Genomic DNA, 21,176 nt, shown 5'->3' with positions numbered 1-21,176 from the left:
TGTAATTAAGAATTTTTTTACCATAGAATATATTACGCATATATTTCAAAAATGATTTCATAATATTGATTAAAATTTATTATCAAATTTAAAAAAAAAAAAACTGATATAATAATCTGAAATTGATACAACATGAATGACATTTGCTTGCTCTTATTAAACAAAAAAGGAGTTTACTGCACGTTCTTAAATATTTAATAATATTTTGTTCGTTATATCAAATAAACTCAATAATCAAGGTGAAAGTTAATAATCGAGGTGATTTTCTAAGTTTATCTAAAATCACGTGTTTATTTTGTTTATAGTTACGCTTTAAAAAGATGCTTATATTATAGACGAAATTAAAAATTTAAAAAAAATAAAAAAATTGTACTAAAATGCAAAATTAATGCAGAAATGGCAACAAGTTGTTTAGGAGAAGCGTAAAAAATCAGCATACTATTATTGACGTCAATGATGCTTGATTAATTTTGGTAAGAAGTTCTAGAACAAAAATAATCTAAGTACTTAAAAGCAAAACTAATGGAGAAAAAGTACTTATTCGTTTAGGAGTATCGTAAAATATTGTAGTACTTCTATTGACGCCAATGATGCTTAATTAATTTTTTTAATAGTTACTAATTAAAGGAAAAAAATAAGTTATCTACTATAAAGCAAAATACTTGGTGGAAATACTTAAAAAAATCAATTAAACTGATGACGTAAAGTCAACGACAAAGACAAATAATAATAAAAAAAATTGGAATTATTTTAGTTTTATTTATTGTGTTTGTATAAGTCTTACAATTTTGTGCATTTTTTCGTTGTGTTGTTCAGCAAGTAAAAAAATTAAAAGCAAGATTAGACATTGCCAGTTATAAATTTGAACATTTATGTCGAAATTTTTAATAATATAAAACTATTTCCAATGCAAACATGTTACATTACATAAGGTTACCGTTATATAGTAGTGGTAACAAGTAAAATTACTTCTCTTTTATTACTTCTTATTATGTCACATATTCTGTATTCCTAAGCTTAATATTTTTTTCACGTACAGTTTTTTATTTTTCTAATGCAACCAATCACGTAAATAACACCACTGCAACCCCCGCGGTGCACGAGGTTTGAGGGCGCACAATTCAGAAATAATCCCCTATGATAGAGATGCAATGTGCGGCCTACAGAAGCACCTGAATAAAATTAAAAAATGTTATTATAATTTTTTTGGAAAATAAAAAATATTGGAAATTATGAATTGCACTTTTATCTTCACTGTGTAATAACTCTCGGGAGAACCAATGTTTCATATTATTGAATTGATGAGACTTAGTAATCTTCAAAATGCAATAAATGGCAATCAATTATAATTTTTCGTAAAAAAAAATTCATATAACTGCTACTAAAAGGGGGACAATTTTGCACCTTGATCTTCAATGATAGGTAAGAGGCAACCACGGGGATTGGTGAGCGAAGCGAACAAAAGACGGAGTTTCTAGTTCAAATTTAAAAGCAAAAAAAAAAAAAAAAAAAAAAAAAAAACGATATTTAGTGTTTATATAAAAAAATAAAAAAACAATCAATCTACTGAATGTTTAGTACCTTTTATCGTGTTTATGCGTAGTTCAAATTTCTCAAAATGAAAGAAAAACACGTAAGAATAGAAATATTAATTCAGAATTATGTAGGCGCAGTCACGTATTTGACACTGAATATAACAAAATTATGTAATGAATCAATAGCTGGCTTGCAATTATGACACGTTAATCCAAGCATTGTTCTACAGTGGAAACAGATCCCATAAAAATACTGAATTTAAAAGAATGGCGTTACTCAAATAAGAGAAAAGAGGCTAAGAGAAAAATATTATAATAATACATTCATTATAATATAATATTTTACCACCACCTCTATACAGATAAACAAAATAGTTTACTTAATTCTAGTTCTAAATAGTATTAATGTGTAGTGAGGGGGGGAAACGAATTATTCTGAATAATTTTTGATTTATTAATCGGAATTTCACGCACTGGGACTCATCTAGGGGGCGACCTCAAATATGCTAATTAGTTGATGCAGGCGATATTTTAGGTACAAAAATATAATTTCAATGAAAACTTTTTTTTCTTTTTTCTGACGGATTTGGATTCCTGATCCTCAAAACATGTAGTCGCGAATATGGGAAATCTGGTATCAATAATAGTGCAGAACCCTAGTTCGAAAAGTTTGAACCCATTAAAAGTAATTTTGTTTTTTGCATATTTTTATCTCAGAGAACTTTTTGTGCTAATTTAAGCGTTTTTGCACACAATTATAAAATCCGCTCATCCAAAGAACAAATTCCATGCAAAAATTATTTTTTAATAATTATTTTATTTCTTAGTAGTTGAAAAAAACGGTGAACAAATTTTTACATAATTTTAAAAAAATGTAATATTATATGGCGAAATATAAAATTTGTACGAAATAGGTCGAAATTAAATTTTAAATTGCGTCTGCTCTTACTAATTAGCATATTTATGGCATCCCTTTAACTATTGTTGTTACTTTACGTCGCACTAGAGCTGCACAATGGGCTATTGGCGACGGTCTGGGAAACATCCCGGAGGATGATCCGAAGACATGCCATCACAATTTTGATCCTCTGCGGAAGGGATGGCACCCCCGCTTCGGTAGCCCGACGACCTGCGCGCGAAGTCGAGCACTTTACGGTAGCACAGTTTAACGAGGACCAATACCGCACACCCTCGGTCCCTACGCAGACTGATCCAAGTGGTCACCCACCCGCACACTGACCGTAGCCAGTGATGCTTGACTTCGGTGATCTGCTGGGAACCGTGTCTTAACGATCAGTCCACTGCGGGACTTGAACTATTGAGATTGAGTCCTAGAATACGTGAAAATCCTATCATTAGATCAAAAGTTATTCAGAACGTTTCTTTTAAGCATTGAAAACACATTATATCATCAAAATAAGTTCTTTTTTCAACACCGCCCTCCGTACAATTCTTGCCGGAAATGAAATTAATTATATAGATATGAAGAATCGAAAATAAATATTTAATAATTAAATTTAAAAAAAAAAAAAAAAAGGCTTAGTGATTCTAACTGACGGAATAAGATTTCAGTAAATTAAAATTATTAAAATTTTAAATTTAGTTGTGACAATATTCAACTTTTTTCTTTTTTAATTTTTCTACTCAAATAAAAACTATTTGGAATAACTTATGATTTTCATCCGACAAACTCCTTATGATTGTTAACACTACAAGATGATTGTTAACACTACAAGGTGTGAAAATAATATAATTTTTCTTAATTAAATAACGAATTGGTTCCTTATGTGTAGGTCATAATAGCTTATATTTGAGACAAGGTATTTTCATAAATGCACATTAAGGGCGGTGGTAATAAAACACCCCTAACGCTTACGTATCCACGAAAATTCTATAAAATACTGATTTTAATATCGAGGTGATCCAGAATCAAATCGCTCAGTTATCGAGGTTACTTAGGGATGTTTGGAGGTTTTCCACACCTGGAAATGCAAATGAGGATCAATGTCATCAAATAGTCATCAGGGGTCTGCCCAGGTATTTTGTGAAAGGTCCGGTTTTTGTAAAATTGTGAAAAAGTACTCGTAATTTGTGAATATAAAATAAACGTTAAGTCATGTTACTTTAACCAGGGTCCCGCTTTTATGAATTTGCGCAAATAGGGTCCTGTTATTGCAAAAAACTTTTTCAAGGAGTTTTTAAATTGTACATAAATACAAGATTATTTTTAACAATGTAAAATTATAATTAAAAAAAAATACATTTTCCAAAATAAACAGCAATTGCTGCTTCTAAATTAGAGATGCAACATACAAATATTTGATATTTAGCATTCAGAATATTCATTTCGGATGAATAATGGAAGAAGTGTCTGCCGAAGACAAAACTTAATTCGTCTTTCTTTCCCCCCACCCCCTGGGAAGGGTTTGTTCGATTAACAAAACAATAATGAAGATAATCAAATTTGTGAAGGGTCCGTTTTTAAGTTAAAACATTTTGTGAAGGGTCCGTTTTTAAGTTAAAACATTTTGTGAAGGGTCCGTTTTATAAATATATATTTTGTGAAGGGTCCGAAAGGACCCAAATTTCTTTTAAACAGACCCCTGGTCGTTCACAGACACTTGATAAAAGAGTTAACTTGTCTCCTGGGTTGGGTTTTATTTAGCTATAGAAATAAAAATTGACTACTACAAATCTAATACGGATCAGCTTTCAACGTAGACAATAAAGTAAAATATCGATATATGAAAAGATTTTTTGCAGCAATAAATTTAAAAGCAAAATTTTATCAATTTATATTTCTCCTTTATATTCTATCTGTATTTATTATTATTATTTATATATTCTTTTGCGATTTGATACAGAAAGAATCGATTTAAATGACATTTCATTAATATAAATAAATAAAAAACTGGAAAGAAAAAATTAATTTTTATAGAATTTTAATTTTTTATTTATTCTATTTTAAACTTGTTTTGCATCCATGAAGGAAAAAAAACAATTAAAAGTAAATAAAACAACCAATATAAAGCTCATTTTAAAATAACTCCTAAAGGTCAAATCAATGAAATTAGTCTCTGTTTATACAGAACCTGAAATAAAAAAAGACTTTTAAAATAATAATGATAGAAAAAGACATCGCATTCAAAGATAACCTTAAGAAATATCAAACCCGCAACTACATATAGCAACTGGATAAATATAACCTCTCTTTGACGATCGCGAAAATGAAAAGTATCAATCTCATCATCGTCGCTCATTGTTTTCCGATCTAAACATAGAACATCGACATATCGTATTTTCAAGTTGCAACACAGTCGGGCAAATAAATATAAAATAGAACACAGATTGCATCAGTATCTAGAAACCTTAGAACAGCGTATCTTAATAAATGTAGAGAAAAAAATACAAAAATGTATCTAATTTTGTCAACAAAACTACAAATATAGATTTTTTGAGAATAATGAGAAAGGGGACTAGAAACCTTCATTATATTTATTAAGCTGGTTATTCATTATATTAGTTGAGCCTTTAAAAACGATTAGAAGATGAGGTATTAGTAAAAAAATAATAAATTATTATTATACAGTATAAAGTGATGAACTGCATTCTAAAATGTTGAGGTGAAAAAGTTATAAAAATTAAATAAAAAAAATTAAGATTATAAAAACAGTAAAAACGAAAAGAAAATTAGCAAAATTTCTAATATTCTACTGAAGACTCCAAAATTTTAACAAATTTACATAATATTTCCTGACTAAAAATTTCATTCGCTGAAAACACAGCCGCCCATTTTTAAGACTTGCCAAACGTGAATGAGAATAAACAAAAGGGATTTGAAATATAAAACGTAAAGTTGCCAACGAAAAAAGGACAATAAAAAAAAACAAAAAAAAAAGGATGAAAAACAGAACAAGAAAACCCATAGTGACCACGAGAGGTAGATCAGGGTAAAATGCATTTCCACGCGCTATGGAGGAGTGGTGAGGAACTAATGTCGTTAACAAGGGAATCAACTATTCAAATGAATAAAACAAGATTCCAGGATAGAAAGATGCCCTGATGTGACTGGGGTAGAAATAAATTTGGTATTGTCGAAATTAAATTTGCATTCTAAAATGTTAAGGGGGAAATATAAAAGTTAAATAAAAAATTTAGATTATAAAAAATTAGAAAATAGACCTCAAAATTTAAATAAATTTACATAATATTTTCCGCAACACTTTTTCTCTATTATTTTGAAACAGAGTCTAATTATTTAGCAAATTTCCAAATTATTCATTGACAATATTGCTGCATTATTCATTTTTTTTCTCAAATAATTTTGTTATTAGCAAAAATAAAATATTTTATTTCAAAAAATCAATAGAGTAATTGTTTCGAAAAAGAGGGAAATACTAGAAAAACAAACCGCTTTCAACCATATTACAGATAATCTGCAAAATTCGCTTGACGCGTCAGCTTATTTCGCGGATAATTAGAGTTCGTATAAATGTTACATTCAAATCTACAAGAATATAGACATATGCTTATCCAACCAAGCATGTAAGAAAAAGTGATTATTGGGATTAAAAAAAAATTTTTTTTTCAAAGATTAAACGCACTAGATTTCTAACAATGAAAAGAAAAAAAGAAGAAAAAAAAAAACTAACGATTGGGTTTAATTTTTCTCCTAAATGTTAAAAATATTTCAAATATTTATTTATTAACTTATTTAGTGATTTACGAAAATACATAAATAAATGTAACCTCGTTTAGCTTTTAATGACTTGAAACGTTGCGTTCATTTTTTTTATTTTTATTTTATTGAATATATATTTGGCAATGGATTCTTTTTAAACTCAGAATTAAAACTATCATTTTCCAAAATTAAATTCACCAAAATTAGTCAAGCAAGACCAGCTAGTTTATCAGTAAAGTAAATCTAAAATTTATAATATTTCGACAAATCTGGCAATTTATAAACATGCGATAAAAAAAGTAAACATAAAAAAAACGCTTTTTATTCACGCCCAGCAAGTCTTAAAATGGCCGCTCATTTTTGAGCGCTTTAGAACATGTCGACTCGTATTTCAATCTGCATATTTTTGAAACCAATCAATCTTTTTTAATCAATGATTATTTATTTAACACTTCATATGTTATCTGACGTCATCCAAATGTTTATTAAAAGTAAAATAAAATCCAATTGTTTAAATGTGGTAACTATTCATCAAATCAATATTTGTTATTTTTGAAACAATAATAAAAACAAAATGCATTTTTTCCAAAAATGTTTCAATCATTAACATTTACTTTTTTTTCTTCGTGTTTCATCCCGTCTGACATGCAAAAATACAAAAATTATTCAAGTCTTACGATGTAATAAAAAAAGAAGAAAAAATACATTAAGTTGTTTCTTTCTCGCCAACTGAATCATTATAATTTTGTTTAATTTATATCAAACATTCCATAAATAAGCGGCGACTGCTTTAAAATGCCAATCACAAGACGGCTGCCAGCTTAAATAAGTCACGAAGGACGTCGAAGCACTTGTAACACAAGCACGTACCGTGGCCTTAATGGAACATTGGAATAGCTTAGGCCAATCGATTGGCAAATCCATTAGAATCGTGCTGAGATAGTAAACATTTCATGAAATGAAGGAAGTTTTTAATCGAACATTTAGTGAAGATGTAGCAAATTATGGACCAAACTAATTTCCATCGGAAATTTACGAAAAGCGTTAAAAGAAATTATCTCCAGAGAGCAAGTAAAGAAATATCAATTGTAGGTATCTTTTTGGAAGTGCCTTAAGCATCATGTTTCTAAATGTATCTTATACAATTTTGATGTATACTTACCAGGGGTCGGTCCAGACATTTTGTGAAGGGTCCGTTTTTAGTGAAATTGTGAAAAAATTACTCACATTCTTTCAATCAGGGTCCGCTTTTATGAATTTGTGCAAATAGGGTCCGGTTATTGCAAAACACTTTTTCAAGGAGTTTTTAAATTGTAAATAGATATAAGATTATGCTCGGCACTGTAAAATTATAATAATAAAAATTAAATTTTCAAAAATAAACAGCAATTGCTGCTTCTAAATTAGAGATGCAACATACAAATATTTGGTATGAACGCAGAATATTCATTTCGGACGAATAATGGAAGAATCGTCTGCCAAAGACAAAACTTAATTCGTTTGCATCCATCTTTCTTGTTTTCTGCCCTGGGTACGGTTTATTCGATTAACAAATGATGAATAATGAGATAAGCAAATCATGAAGATAAACAAATTTGTGAAGGGTCCGATTAAAGGAAAAATCATTTTGTGAAGGGTCCGTTTTTAAGTAAAAATATTTTGTGAAGGGTCCGTTTTTATGAAAAGATATTTTGTGAAGGGTCCGTTAACGGACCCAAATTTCTTCTAAACAGACCCCTGCTTACAGTATCAGAATTGACCGAGTCAATCTGCGCAGAATCTTCATAAAATCAGATTGTCTGAGAAACTAAGATAGTCAGAAGGATTAGTTATTGTAAAAATTAGTCTTAATCATTATATAGGCTTAATCAATTTAAATTTTTAAAAATGGCATAAGTTCCTATATCATCTACCAACAAAGAAAAAAGAGTTTTTGGAAATAGGAATTTGTTTTTTAAATTTGTTTTGTCTTTCAAATTCCCCCATTTTTCAAACTTTTAATTACAGAACAGTATTTGGAATTTTTGAAAGTCATGGCTTTTCTTTTGGTAACATATCTACAGATTAACAAACAAATTTTGTTAAGGACCTAAAAGAAAATTGAATTAAAAAGAATTGAAACTTATTGAATTAAAAATAATTTTTCTGTTTCTCCTCTTAAAAATATTATTTTAGGCGTATACATACTTGTATTACGATAGTTAGAATAAATGAAGAATCAAATATGATTATGAAATTGTGCATGGAGTACAACAATTGTGAAGAAATTTAACTAAAACAGACCGATTTTTATACCCCATTAGATACGTATAGTTTATATTACATTGCACTAAAGTATTCAAAAGAATTCTTTAAAGGTAGTTCGTTTTTCTTTTCAGCAAAATGTTAACTTTTAATTGCTACTCCAGCCTTTTTTAATCATTAACTTCAGTGTTGCGAAAAACTCCATGCAAACATTTCATCATTTCCTTCCGTCATTATCTATTCCTTTATGTCAGTATGCATTCTTTAATATACGTACATATTTTTTTCCTAAAGCCTCCTTTAAAAATTTTATTTCATTTAACTAATTTTTCACCTGCATTTAAGTTAACTCTTTATTTTTATTCCATTTGCTCTAATACGTAAGAGGAAATTTATATTAAACTTTATCTTTATTGCTTCACATCATCTTATAAACCCCAGTAAATTTTAGGTTGTCATATTTTTTAGAATGGCAATAAGAAGGGGCACGGTTGTGAAAATAGGTCTTAAGCCCTTGAGTTAGTTCTGAAGAGTACAAAAATGAGTAAGTCTTCCTTTAATATAGAAAGAATTGGCAACTTTTATGTCACAGAGTTCTTCAAATATAAGTCATGACCAAACAAATTAAAATTACAACTATCCAGTTACAAAAGAACACGAAGATGTGCACATTTAATAAGAATCGATTTTTCAGGAACTGTTCGTTCAAATTTTGTATTTTGACCATTTATAATTAAGTTCTCTAAAATTATGCAAAAAACCATATACCTCGCAATGCAGATTTTTTTAGCCCATAATTAAATAAAATAAAAAATAATTATTAAAAAATATTTTTTGCATGGAATTATATTTGAATAAACGATTCACATAATTGAGCGCAAAAATTTTTCAATTCGCTAATAATGTTCTAGAAGTATAGCGAAAAACACAAAAAATATTAACATTAAAGGGTGCAAATTTTGGACTGCTCTCCTGGTCAAATTATTGGGATCATATTTACCCGAATGCGGCTACCCGCTATATTTTTGAGGTCAAGAATCCAAATCCGACGAAAAAAAGACATGTTAATTATTCAGAAAAATTAAGTTTTTGTGTCTGATTTTGCAACTTAAAATATCGTGATCACAAATTAATTATATTATCTGAGGTCACCCTCTCGAACCATTAAAATTGAGCCCTAGTACGTGAAAATGCGATTATTAGATCAAAAGTTATTCAGGATGCTTCGTAAATTTTTTGCGCATTGTATGCTTCAAAACCACAATTTATTAAAAAAAAAAAAAAAAAAAAAAAAAATTACGATTGCGATTATTGCGATGATTAAATAGATATAAAAAATTAAAACATTTACAAGATAAACACAAATAACACAGTTAGACCAGTGGTCGGCAAAATTCGTACCATAACCTCACACTTAAACCAAATACAAAGTCTACTAGACCACTGCTTCAGACAAAACTATATCCAGCTATAGCTGTATAACGAAATAATCTCTGCCATTAGCAAAAAAAATAATGGTCTGACAAATAGAAAAGCTATAATATTGACTGCGTTTTATTAATCATCAACGGGGTAAACAACATGAGAAAAAGGAGAAGAAAAAATATGAAACCACGAAGTGTAGAGCTGCATTTCTTTGTCGCAAGTAGATAAGGAAATGAATATAAGGATGTGTCTTAGCTAAGCTTCCTGGGATCACTCAATCATAGCAGGATGCTGCATGATCAATTTCAAATAGTAGGTGCAAAGCAAGTTTTAAATTTTGCTCAGTTAAATCAAATGGAAGTTTATAACTGGCAATCTCGGCTGTTTCTAGATTGAAATTTAATGATCAACAAAAAGGAACCATAATAGTAAAATTTTCAAGATTTTAAGTTTAGTTTATGAAAGAATTAGTATGAATGAAATTTATTTCCGGTTTGGCAATGCAATAGCTCACAGTATATTCCAAAATGAAAATATAAAACTTTGTAACTTTTTCAAAATTAGGTAGATACTTTGTAAGAACAATTATATTATCAATAATTATCAATGCAAATTATTAATCGGCTGATAGTGAAGAGCTCTTCGTTCTATAAGAGTATGTTTTTTTTTTAAAAAAATATTTTTAATGTAATTTTCTAATTCCAGTAAAGTTCATAAAGCGTGAAAATTTTTATTAAAAACCACGTGGTATTAAATTTTAAATTCAACAAGATCAATAGGTAATCCATTAAAAAGTACTTAATAAGCGTCTATTAATAACTATTGTTCCTTATTAATCTCATAGTGAAAATAATAATACTAGATTATTTTAGTGCAAAACATCCATTATCAGCAATGATACCATAAATATGCAGCACTATTAGAGAAACGCATGATTACCGATTTTTAGTTTTAGTTTTTCAGTTGTTCTCTTTCAAAAAACTCCAAAAAAATCTGCCAATGTGTCAAAAAAAAAATAATAAAAACGTGATAAGAACTTTCGAAAAGTTGCACAATAAAACATATAATTTTAAAATTAATGCAAGTAACAGTTAATACTTTAACAGGGTGAGTAGTCAAATTATTCAACAAAAAATAAGCACCCTTTAAGCACTTTCCAAGCACTCAAAAAATATTTTCAAGCACTTAAAAAAAATATCAAAACGTTGAATAAAACAATGTGAACTGTGTCTTTTAGCATAATTCGAAGCGAAACTCAACATAGTAAAGGAAAAATCTAATTTAGAAAAGGGGAAAATTAAGCACTTTTTAAAAACACCAAATGAAAAAAGCACCTTTAAGCGCTTTTAAAAAATGAAAATCAAAAATAAGCACCTTTAAGCACTTTTTAAAAACGCTACGCCCCCTGTTTAAACACAACTGTACAGTGTATACCGGGTAATTAATATGCGGTTATTACATTCAAAGCATTTACAAAACTAATGATTGAAAAAAGAAATAGGGTAAAAGGAATAAAAAATACAAGTAGGAAAGAAAACAAAACGTCTATGACACGTCGTGCCAAAAATTGGCGTTCATAATGCGTGTTAAGCGAAATCTGTTTATTAAAAAATATGAAACAAAATCACGAAAACATGATTTTTCGGGAAAACACTATCACTACCAGCAGACTCGGTTTAAGCGTCATGAGACAGGCTTACACAAACAAAAATGGAATAGCACATCGCCAGCTGTTCTCTTTCATAGTTGATGGCAGACAGACTGAAAGAAAAACCCTGAGCTGAACTCACTACCAGGAATAAAATTAAAAACAGGATCAGAAGCAGCCTTCCAAACTACGTCGGCAACTATGATATCAAATTGAATCAAGCTGCTTTATCAAATGTATAATGAATTTATAATAGTTGTTTAAATAATTAGATCGTAAGGATGGTAGATCAATCCTATTTTCGGACAATTATTTGTAACTTATTGCAAAAATACCAACAAAAAAAAAATAATAATATCAAATAACAATGATGCGAAAACTCGATTAAAATAATTAACTCTTAAATAATGGAAATTTCTTCTAAAAAAAGATAATGTTTCTTACTTTTCATAATTTAAGGAAAAAATTTCAACATACATTAATGAACTCGCATATATCCGCTCCAGCAAGTTAAAGATAATTTATTTAAAATCAATAATTTTGAATCCGACCTACTACCGAACCAACTACTCATGTCTTGACAGATTTTAATTGGACCTCAAGTGTTATTTAAATGTTTTTGATGGAAAAAAATATTTTATAAAATGCTTTGGTTTTTCTGAGCAATAATAAATAATTCATAGTGGTGTAATTTTATGACAACACAAAATTTGCAAGAGAAAAAAATTATCTATGAGCTTTTTCGTGAGAGAAAAGAGATTTTGTTTGAGGAACATGTACAGTAATAATGTTTCAAACATACTTTACTTCGAAAAAGAAAAAAATCATATTATTATTAGAATACTTTCAATAATGAAAAAAACTACATCAGGAAAAGTATCTATCAGAACTACACATCAAAATTAATCATTCCAAAAAATGAAAATTTTTTTAATTATTATCTTAAAGATGATCTTTAAAAAAGGTTACTTTTCATTTCGATTTTACCACGAAAATAACGTATTTAATATCCTTGAAATAAAAAACGGTAAAAAAAAAAAATTACAAATTAAACAGAAAAAGTTGTATTTTGTAATTCGAATTCTAATTATAGAGCGTAATATACTACGTGACTAATTATAATACGTAAAATACTATTACCATAAATAATCGTTGGGACTAAAAATCTCTTATCCTTATACAGTTGAGTCCCGATTATCCGAGTTTCCATTTTAACCGAGCTATAAAATATTTCAAGGATTTTCTTTTTTTTTCTTTTTTACAAAAACTTCCGCTGGAAAAAATTCGGAATTTTATCTTCCAAACACTCAGGAAAACAAGCTGACTTTCAACACGAGATTACCGATGAAATGATCGTTAATATTGTCAATAATAAAAATGGATCTAGCGAAGATGATGAAGACAGTGACGATGAAAATCAACATACAAAAGTCTCTCATCAGATAGACAGACTAAAAGCTATCGAAAGTGCTATTGAATATATAGTGCTATTGAATAATAACAACAAGAGGCAACATCAGCCTTTCTGTTCAAAAAAAAATGGCGAAACATTGTTGCAGAAAAGCGCCAAGTAATGCAAAACGAAAAAAAAAAAAAACGATTAAGGGCTTTTTTTTTTAAAGTAAAAACTCCTTAATTCTCGTAAAGTAGGCTCTTTCAGTGTTTTTAAGTAGGTTTTTAAATTATAATAGGAATTGTATATGGTGTACTAGCATAAATTTTGTATTTGTTAAATATATTACATTTATACAAATTCTTTCCTTTTTTATTATCTCCGCTTTAACCGAGTTTTCGGTTATCCGAGTTAGTTCGTAGTCCACATTAACTCTGATAATCGGGACTCTACTGTAACTTCAAATAAAACCCATTTAAAAACAACATAAGCTATGTATATTCATCAAGTCAAAAGGAACAGGTAAAACATAGAATAGAATATTCAACTCACAACATCCACGCAGTTTTTAAAAGAAAACTTAATGTTTTATAGCGACCTTGAGATAAATGTACCATTACCTAAAAACCATTAAGATATGTCTTTAGATTTAAAATTAGTAGTTGTCTTATGTATAACTGAGACTTTAAAAAAAAGGTTTGAATAAATAAATATTGTCAATAAGATTTATATGATGTAGCTCTTCTTAAGATAGCAAGTTTTTAATCGGTATCTAGAATTACTGCATAGTTAGAAAAGATGATAAAGAACGTAATTGTGTTAGTTTAAGATGCCACCTTAAGAAATTCAATATGATCATTTCCTTTTGTGATTGCAGCACAATAAAAGTTGCTATTGAATGCAAAAAATTGCAATTAAATTTAAGAATTTACAAAAGTGCAATATTTAATTATATTCAAGTAGTCCACATAAAATATGTTAACTCATTCAAACTATAATTTAACATAAAAAAGTTAAACTAATTTTTCCAATTTTCTGTACTTCTGAAATTTTTTTAAAATCAAATTATTCAAAATAATATATTATTTTATTTCAAATTATTTGGATGCAAAAATGTAAGGATATACAAAATATAAAACGGAAAGATGCCATGCAAAAAAAGAGATGTACGAATCTGCAAAATCCCATATTAAGAGCAAAATAAGTTTCAATTAAGAGCAAGGTCGAAAGTATGGAATGGGTACCAATTTTACCCGAATATGGCACCTGGGATTAAGATATGACACACAAAGTTTTAGTTCATTTAATGATATTTCCTAAAACAATTATCCATTGAATGTGAAAGTGCAGCACTCTTAATAGGACAGCTGCTTTGTAACTAGTAGATCCCAAGTTCTACTCCTGCTGGAGAATTTAATTTTAAAAAAAAATTTTAAAAAATTTAATTAATTAAAAAAAAAATTCCTAGCTTCATTCATTGTCATTGATGATAGTCCTTGAAGAATCCTCAACTCCTTTAAAATATTTGCCATTCCCACACTACTTCCAGTACATAGTTAAATTTAAATATGTATATATACAAATATTCTTTAAATTTTGTTCAGAATCTTGTTTTGTTTTTTTTTAATTTACTAAAATAGCAAAATGTAAAGGTTTTCGTCAGTTGAATTAATTAGTATTAGATTTGTAATAGTATTTTTACAAAATATAAATTTGTTTAAATAAAAAAGCAGTTTCTCAATTAATCAGTTAATTTACCCTAAAGATTATACTCATATATCAGTTTGCATTAAAAATTCAGATGATATATAGAAAACAGTTATTAAATTATGTATTTAATACGGGTATGTATTAAATATGGGTGTACGATTAGCATTAAGAATGGTTTAGCTTAAATGTAAAATGTTTAAGTTTAAACCAAGAAAGAAAGAAAAATACTTACGCCACTATATCTTTCAGTCCTTTGGTAATAAACATAAAAATTAGGTATCAAATTGTTTAAGAAGATGATTCAAACAACAACAATCAGAATTTTCCCTAAAATTCAACAAAGAATTATAAGTTATTTAATAATGGATTTTATAATACACAATAAATTATAACATATTTTGTTAATTCAGTTTATAGAAAAGTGCTTTTGTACTCACTCCTGGCAAAATTATTAAGTACACAATAATTATAAATACAATAGAATGAAAATAATGAAACCTATCAAATGTGACCATGGATAACCAAAGTGAAAACATACATATCTCCCGTAGTTTTGTTATGTAATTTGGATTGAATGTGTTGTACAAATTTGGGTCTATACATTTCCTCTTTTTTTTTCTACACAGCTACATAAATAAAAAATTTTTAATCCTTATTTGATGATATTGAATTGCTTAATAAGTTTTTCAAGTTCAAAATTAAATAACATTTTATGTAAAAAAAAAAAAATATTTTGGAGGGGCAAATTAATTATTTTTAAGAAATATGTCAGTATCGGGTTTTATTCCCCAATACAGTTAGATAAAGTGGGACATAAGTTGAAGTAGTGAAAAAAAAAAATTTCCAACTGAAATATTTAATTAATTGAATTAATTTAATAAAATAATATTTCCATATTAAAAAATATACAAGGGTTTAAAAACTGAAGAACTTAAGTAATTTTGAATTTAATATATTTGTAACTTTAAATAAGTTGGTTCATCAGATTTAAAAACAAAAATCGCAAATAAAACTTGGATCATGCTGTTCTGCAATGCTACTGGCTTCATGTGTTTCTACACATTACAGTTGAAGCACTGTATCCAGAGATTTCGAATGGGGAACCAGCCTGTAGTAAATAATTTTTTTCTATCTGACTTTTATTCTATTGAAGAAGATTTTGACAGAAAATGCTAATAAGCAGAAAAAAGTAACTTAGCATGATGCAAAGTTTTAGTAATTTAAAATAATAACTAATAGGTTTTAACCAAAATACCCAATCACCAAAAAAAAAAAATAATAATAATTAGTGGTGAAAAAAAAATCAAAAAAATTATCAAATTTATGAAAGCATTAAAGGTGGTAAACAAACAACTTTAATGTTTTTTTCATACGTAATTAACATCCTACTGACTGTTTGATTCCAATGAATATCTGCATTCTGCAATAATCTAGTAAAAAAGTTTAAGTTCTTGTTTTGCGCAACTTTCGTTTATAGTATTGCATTATAAATGCTGAATGAGGTAAGTTGCACCAAATTTAAAATAATTTAGATCTTTAAAATAACTATACAGTACACACACACTCAAAGAAATTAATTAAATGGTGATATGCCTGGTTCAAAATTAAAATTAATGATAAAAAAATAATAAGAAAAAAATTTATAAAATTAAAAGTCTTCCGAGGTACTATAGGATCGTAACCTATATTAATTCGTAGGAGTACTCTCTAGTCAAAAATGTATCTCAAAACTTAATAATCAGGTGTCTGCAAGGAGACAAAGGAACTAAGAAATTTTTTTAAAAGCCAACGTGTTATGGGATGGAAAGTAGAAGAATGAAAAAACTGGTCAAATTTTGCAAAAATTTTTAGCATTAGCTATGATTTTATAAAGGCTGTGGAGTGCCAAGAGAGATTTGGAAAAATATTAAAGAGGGGAATTAGAAAAGTACTGAAATGGAAAAAGGATAAGAAAATCTAAAAAAATTTTTTTAATTATATAATCAGGGGTCTGTCTACGATTTTCTGAGAGATACATATTTTGTGAAAATTTTAGACATAATTTTTGAAAATGAAAAATTATACTAAAAAATCAACAAAAAAATATGGATTTATTGTTTCATATGGGATACAAAAATAAAATTTTAAGAAAAAAATTTTTTAGAAATTTTCTAAAGTTGAATTTGTGAAGGTACCGACCGCTAAACAATAGTAAATTAGGTTTGAACAGACCCCTAATAATTCTATAATTTATTTGAAAACAGAAAAAAACATTCTAATACTATAAAGGTTAATAAAATTCCTCGCATAAAAAAATAACAATATTAAATGTGATTTAAGGTTTAAAGCAAATAAACACGAGCAAGCATTTAAATTACTGTGCATTCCTAGCCTGAGAAATGTGTGTCAGCCTTATCACATTCTTAATATTTTATTTACGAATTGGTGACAGTTACTTAAATATAAATAGACCTCCACAATTCATTACGGCAATTACTATAATAATCCCTGTGGCAGAGTTTTTTTGGGCTTTCTGCGACAAAACTCTCTAGCACTAATATTCTACAAAATACTCTCAATAATAACCAAAGATGTGTGTTACTAATTTAAAGTAACAAAAACGCTGTAAAAAAAACATAACTGTTTTTATTGAATATGTAATATTTTTTTATTCTAATATTATGGGTTACTTTCTCACATTTTGTTACGGAAAAAAACGCAATAATTATTTACTTTATCGAAGCTTTGTAAACCATCACATTAAATAAATTAAAATCACGAATCCCGCAGCAATAATTACCGAAAAACAGATCAACCACGAAATCACAGGAATCAGGACTCTTAAGAAAGAGGTTACTCAAATGCGTATTTCATTTCAAGATTTGATTGTTGTAATAAATAATATCGGATTTTAAAAACTATATGGAATTGAAAAAAAAATAATTGCCAAAAAAAAATGATAGAATCATTGCCTTAAAAAGTAAATGCTCGAATGCAGGATTCAAAGTTCCCATATCATCTGAAATATATTGGGATAATTTAAAACCACGTAAAAATCAATAACCGCCGAAAAAACAATCGAACCCCTACATGGATTTACGATTCTATCGGCGTAAATTGAATGCAACAAAAAAGTGATTATTCAAATGCGCAATTCAAATATAATGTGAAAATTTCTGCAGAAATGAAAACCGAAATCTTATCTTCCCAAAGAAAAAGTCTTTCTACAAGAAGTCTGTAATGTTCTGCAACATGAATAATAATTATACACAACCCTCATTTAACATATTAAAAATTAAATTACATGAAATTAATATACATTAAATTGTTATCGATTAATTGATAAATCTCAAAAACTTTTATAGAATGAATTTAATAAGGTACAAATAAATAATTTATTAAAAAGTATTATGAATCAAATATTTCTATGAATAAAGTAATGCTGCTTATTCCTTTTTTACTAATTTTATCACTGCTCTTTAAATATTTACTTGATAACATAAAAAATATTATGAACTTTTTTTATGGGCAGAGTGTTGAGTATGAAGAGCAATAAGACTGTCCATAAAATTAAAATATTAAGCATGAGAAAAATTCTGAAGATTACCAAATAAAAAATAATAAATAACAATAATGAAAAAAATGTCCAGAATATTTCAGCTTGAAATTAAAAAAAGAAACCTAGTTCATTAAACACTTTGCAGACAGAATGAATTGCACCTAAATGTAAGCTAGCCAGCGCACATTTTATAACAGAATTATAGCACAAATAATGCCAAATGGGAAGTTATATATGCAGAGTGTAAAGGGGGGGGGGACAACTCAAAGAGTATTTAATTATTCGGAAAAGAATGAGGATATTTCCACAGCGTTACTTGTTAGACATAATTGAAATCCTGCCATGGTGTTTGAACGAAAAATTATTGTCAAAAAATACTTAAAGTTGTTTGCCTGCTATTGCTAAGCGTTTAATCCTTTAAGTTTGCTCCTATTGTGATTTTTAAGAAATTTTATTAATACCACTAACCAGTTAAAGCTGAAATTTGGCTATCGTTTTAACATGGGTACTAATGAATCTTCTAAAAAAATGCAAAATAAAATCACCATTTCGCAAAAGCAAATTATACTTAATAATGAATGCAATATTTAAAGGATTAATTTCATGAAATCATTATTGAACAAAAAATTGGCTATTTAATTATACAGGTATGCTTAAAATAATGTGCTCATAAAATAGAAACTTTTTTTCTCCCTTTGAGATGAAATTTATATAGACACTCCAAATAATAATTAAGTTTAAAATTGAAGATATACAAACTACTTACAATACTACACATTTAAAGCAAATATAAATTCTGTCATGCATAATACAAAAAAAAAATATATGTATATTATTATATAATATGTATTATATTAAACATATTTCTTTCTCGATTCTGTAACAAATTTTTAATACTTCTCAAATTCAGTAAAATTTATTATAGAAATAAAATCTACAATCAATACAAAACCATTAATTTATTTTAAATATAATTAAAATAAAAACCAGAGGCTACATGTTAGAAATATATTTTCAAAAGTGAAGGTAAATAATAAGAATACGTGATAAATAAGAATAATATGAATAAATAAAAAGAATATGTGAAGTTAAATAATAAAAAGTAGTAGTATAATAAAAGATATTTGCTGCCCTACAATTTTACACTATATATATAAACACCATCAAAAAGTATAACGAAGTAAAATTAATAAATTACGCAAACAATTTAAAAACCTTTGTTTGCATTAAATACAAGACTACTCATATATTTCTAACCTAACAGAGAAAAAAATAAAGAATAAAATTTTTAACACATTTTTACTAAAGCTGCAAATTTTTAAATTCAATCTATTAAGAATATATTTCATCCTATTCTTATAGAACAACAAAAAGTTAGGAATTATATATGTTACTCAGATTTAAGGAAAATTGGTTAAATGAGACACAAATATTTATTTCACAATTAAAAATCACGAATTAATTTTTCACTTAAAAACGTTAATCCAATTGATGATTGGAAACGTGGTGTAAGGCTAAAGTACCTTAATTAGTAATCCAAATATTATCAAAATTTTTAAAGGAAAATGTGCATAGCTAAATCGACCAGTTGCGTACTTACCAGTATATTTATTGCAAAATCAAAACAAACACAAATGTGAAAGTCGAAGTTAAATTATGTATTTGTTTTTGAAAATAAGTAGTATTGATTTTCTTTGCTAAATAACGATCAAGTCCAATCATTCTCGTGTAAATAAACAAAATATATATCACAAAGTATCCAAAGCGATTTGTAGGCTGTATCAATATCACAATTATTCTTAATTTTTCTACTTTATATCATGAAAGTTCTTTCTCTCACGTTCTCATAACATTTAAGGTTTACAACATTTAAACTAAACTAAGTTAAGCACAAGAAAAATAAACAATTTGTAATAAATATTATACAGACGACACGGACAAACACAGGAAAATAGTCTTTGAGGGAAACACTTCGTTTCGTTTCAAAAGTTGAGAGGAATAAAATCTGTTATGTATGCACTAAATAAAGATTAAAAAAACGCACAAATGTAGAGGGAACACTAGTTATATAGATGGCAGCACTTTCACTCCTTTTTACTTTTAAGTCTGTCTCGGAATCATATAAATATACTAATAAAAATCTTTTAAAAGGTATTTACTCAAAAAGTTTCTTCATTTTCTTAGTATAGCACTCATGAATTTTAATACGATACCCTCTCTTCAAAGGAAAAATTCAAATTTGCAAAAGAATTCTCAATGTGACCCCTTAGCAACCCCTTAAAATTAATTCGCTATCGCAACGAACTATAGAGGGCGTTGTTGTATGAGACTAATACCTGCGATTTCTGTATGAACAGTCATTCATTTACTCTAGAGACGTCTTTAATGTAGCGTGTAGCATTGTAAAGTTCCTTTTTTATCTTGGCTAATTAAATTTAAAAAAGAAAAATGTTTAATATCCTTTCTTATGCAAACGAAAACAAAATGGTATCTCTTTTTATTAGAGAAGGAATATCCAAAACGCATCGGAAAAATATTTGTACATTAACAGAAAAAAATATGTATATTCTTATAAGAGTTAAAACCTAATGCCCGAGAAATAGTTTTACTAAATTTAATGATATAACATGAAAGGCCCATTTAAACTTTACATTCTATAGTTTTAAGAATCATATTACTTCAAAAATTAAAATGAACAAAAAGTATACATAAGCCTCATAATTTTATGAAATTTAATTTTGTAAAAAAAGTTTTTTGACAACAATTTTTATCAAAAAATTTCAAGTTTCAATAAAAATCATTTTTTAGAAACTAAGAAACGTAAAATAAAGAATGCTTACGATACAAAGCAAAAAAAAAACAATTCTAAAAATTCCTTACATTAAAATAAGCAACTTTCATGTTTTTTCTTTTTTGATTCATAATCGAACGTAGAAACACCATTCGCGATCGCAACGAACTATAGGGGGCGTTGTTGTATGAGACGCTTACCTGCGATTTCC

At 27.7% G+C, this 21,176-nt stretch overlaps 1 protein-coding gene across 2 annotated transcripts in view; it reads right to left on the bottom strand.

Annotated features, from left to right (window-relative positions):
* The window catches only part of LOC107444082 (homeodomain-interacting protein kinase 1), a 97,220-nt gene extending 77,062 nt beyond the window's left edge, over positions 1-20,158 (bottom strand). For both annotated transcript variants that reach the window (XM_016058155.4, XM_016058156.4), the window contains exons 1-2: positions 19,775-20,158; positions 14,869-14,963 (exon numbers count right to left, since the gene is read on the bottom strand). The gene's annotated coding sequence lies outside the window, so the exon portion shown is untranslated. The remainder of the gene's footprint in view (positions 1-14,868; positions 14,964-19,774) is intronic.
* Between the last annotated feature and the right edge of the window lie 1,018 nt (positions 20,159-21,176).

Source organism: Parasteatoda tepidariorum, chromosome 4 (assembly GCF_982258835.1).
Source record: "Parasteatoda tepidariorum strain Cologne lab strain chromosome 4, Ptep-v5.0, whole genome shotgun sequence".
NCBI lineage: Eukaryota > Metazoa > Arthropoda > Arachnida > Araneae > Theridiidae > Parasteatoda > Parasteatoda tepidariorum.
This window is presented reverse-complemented; position numbering and strand designations above follow the sequence as displayed.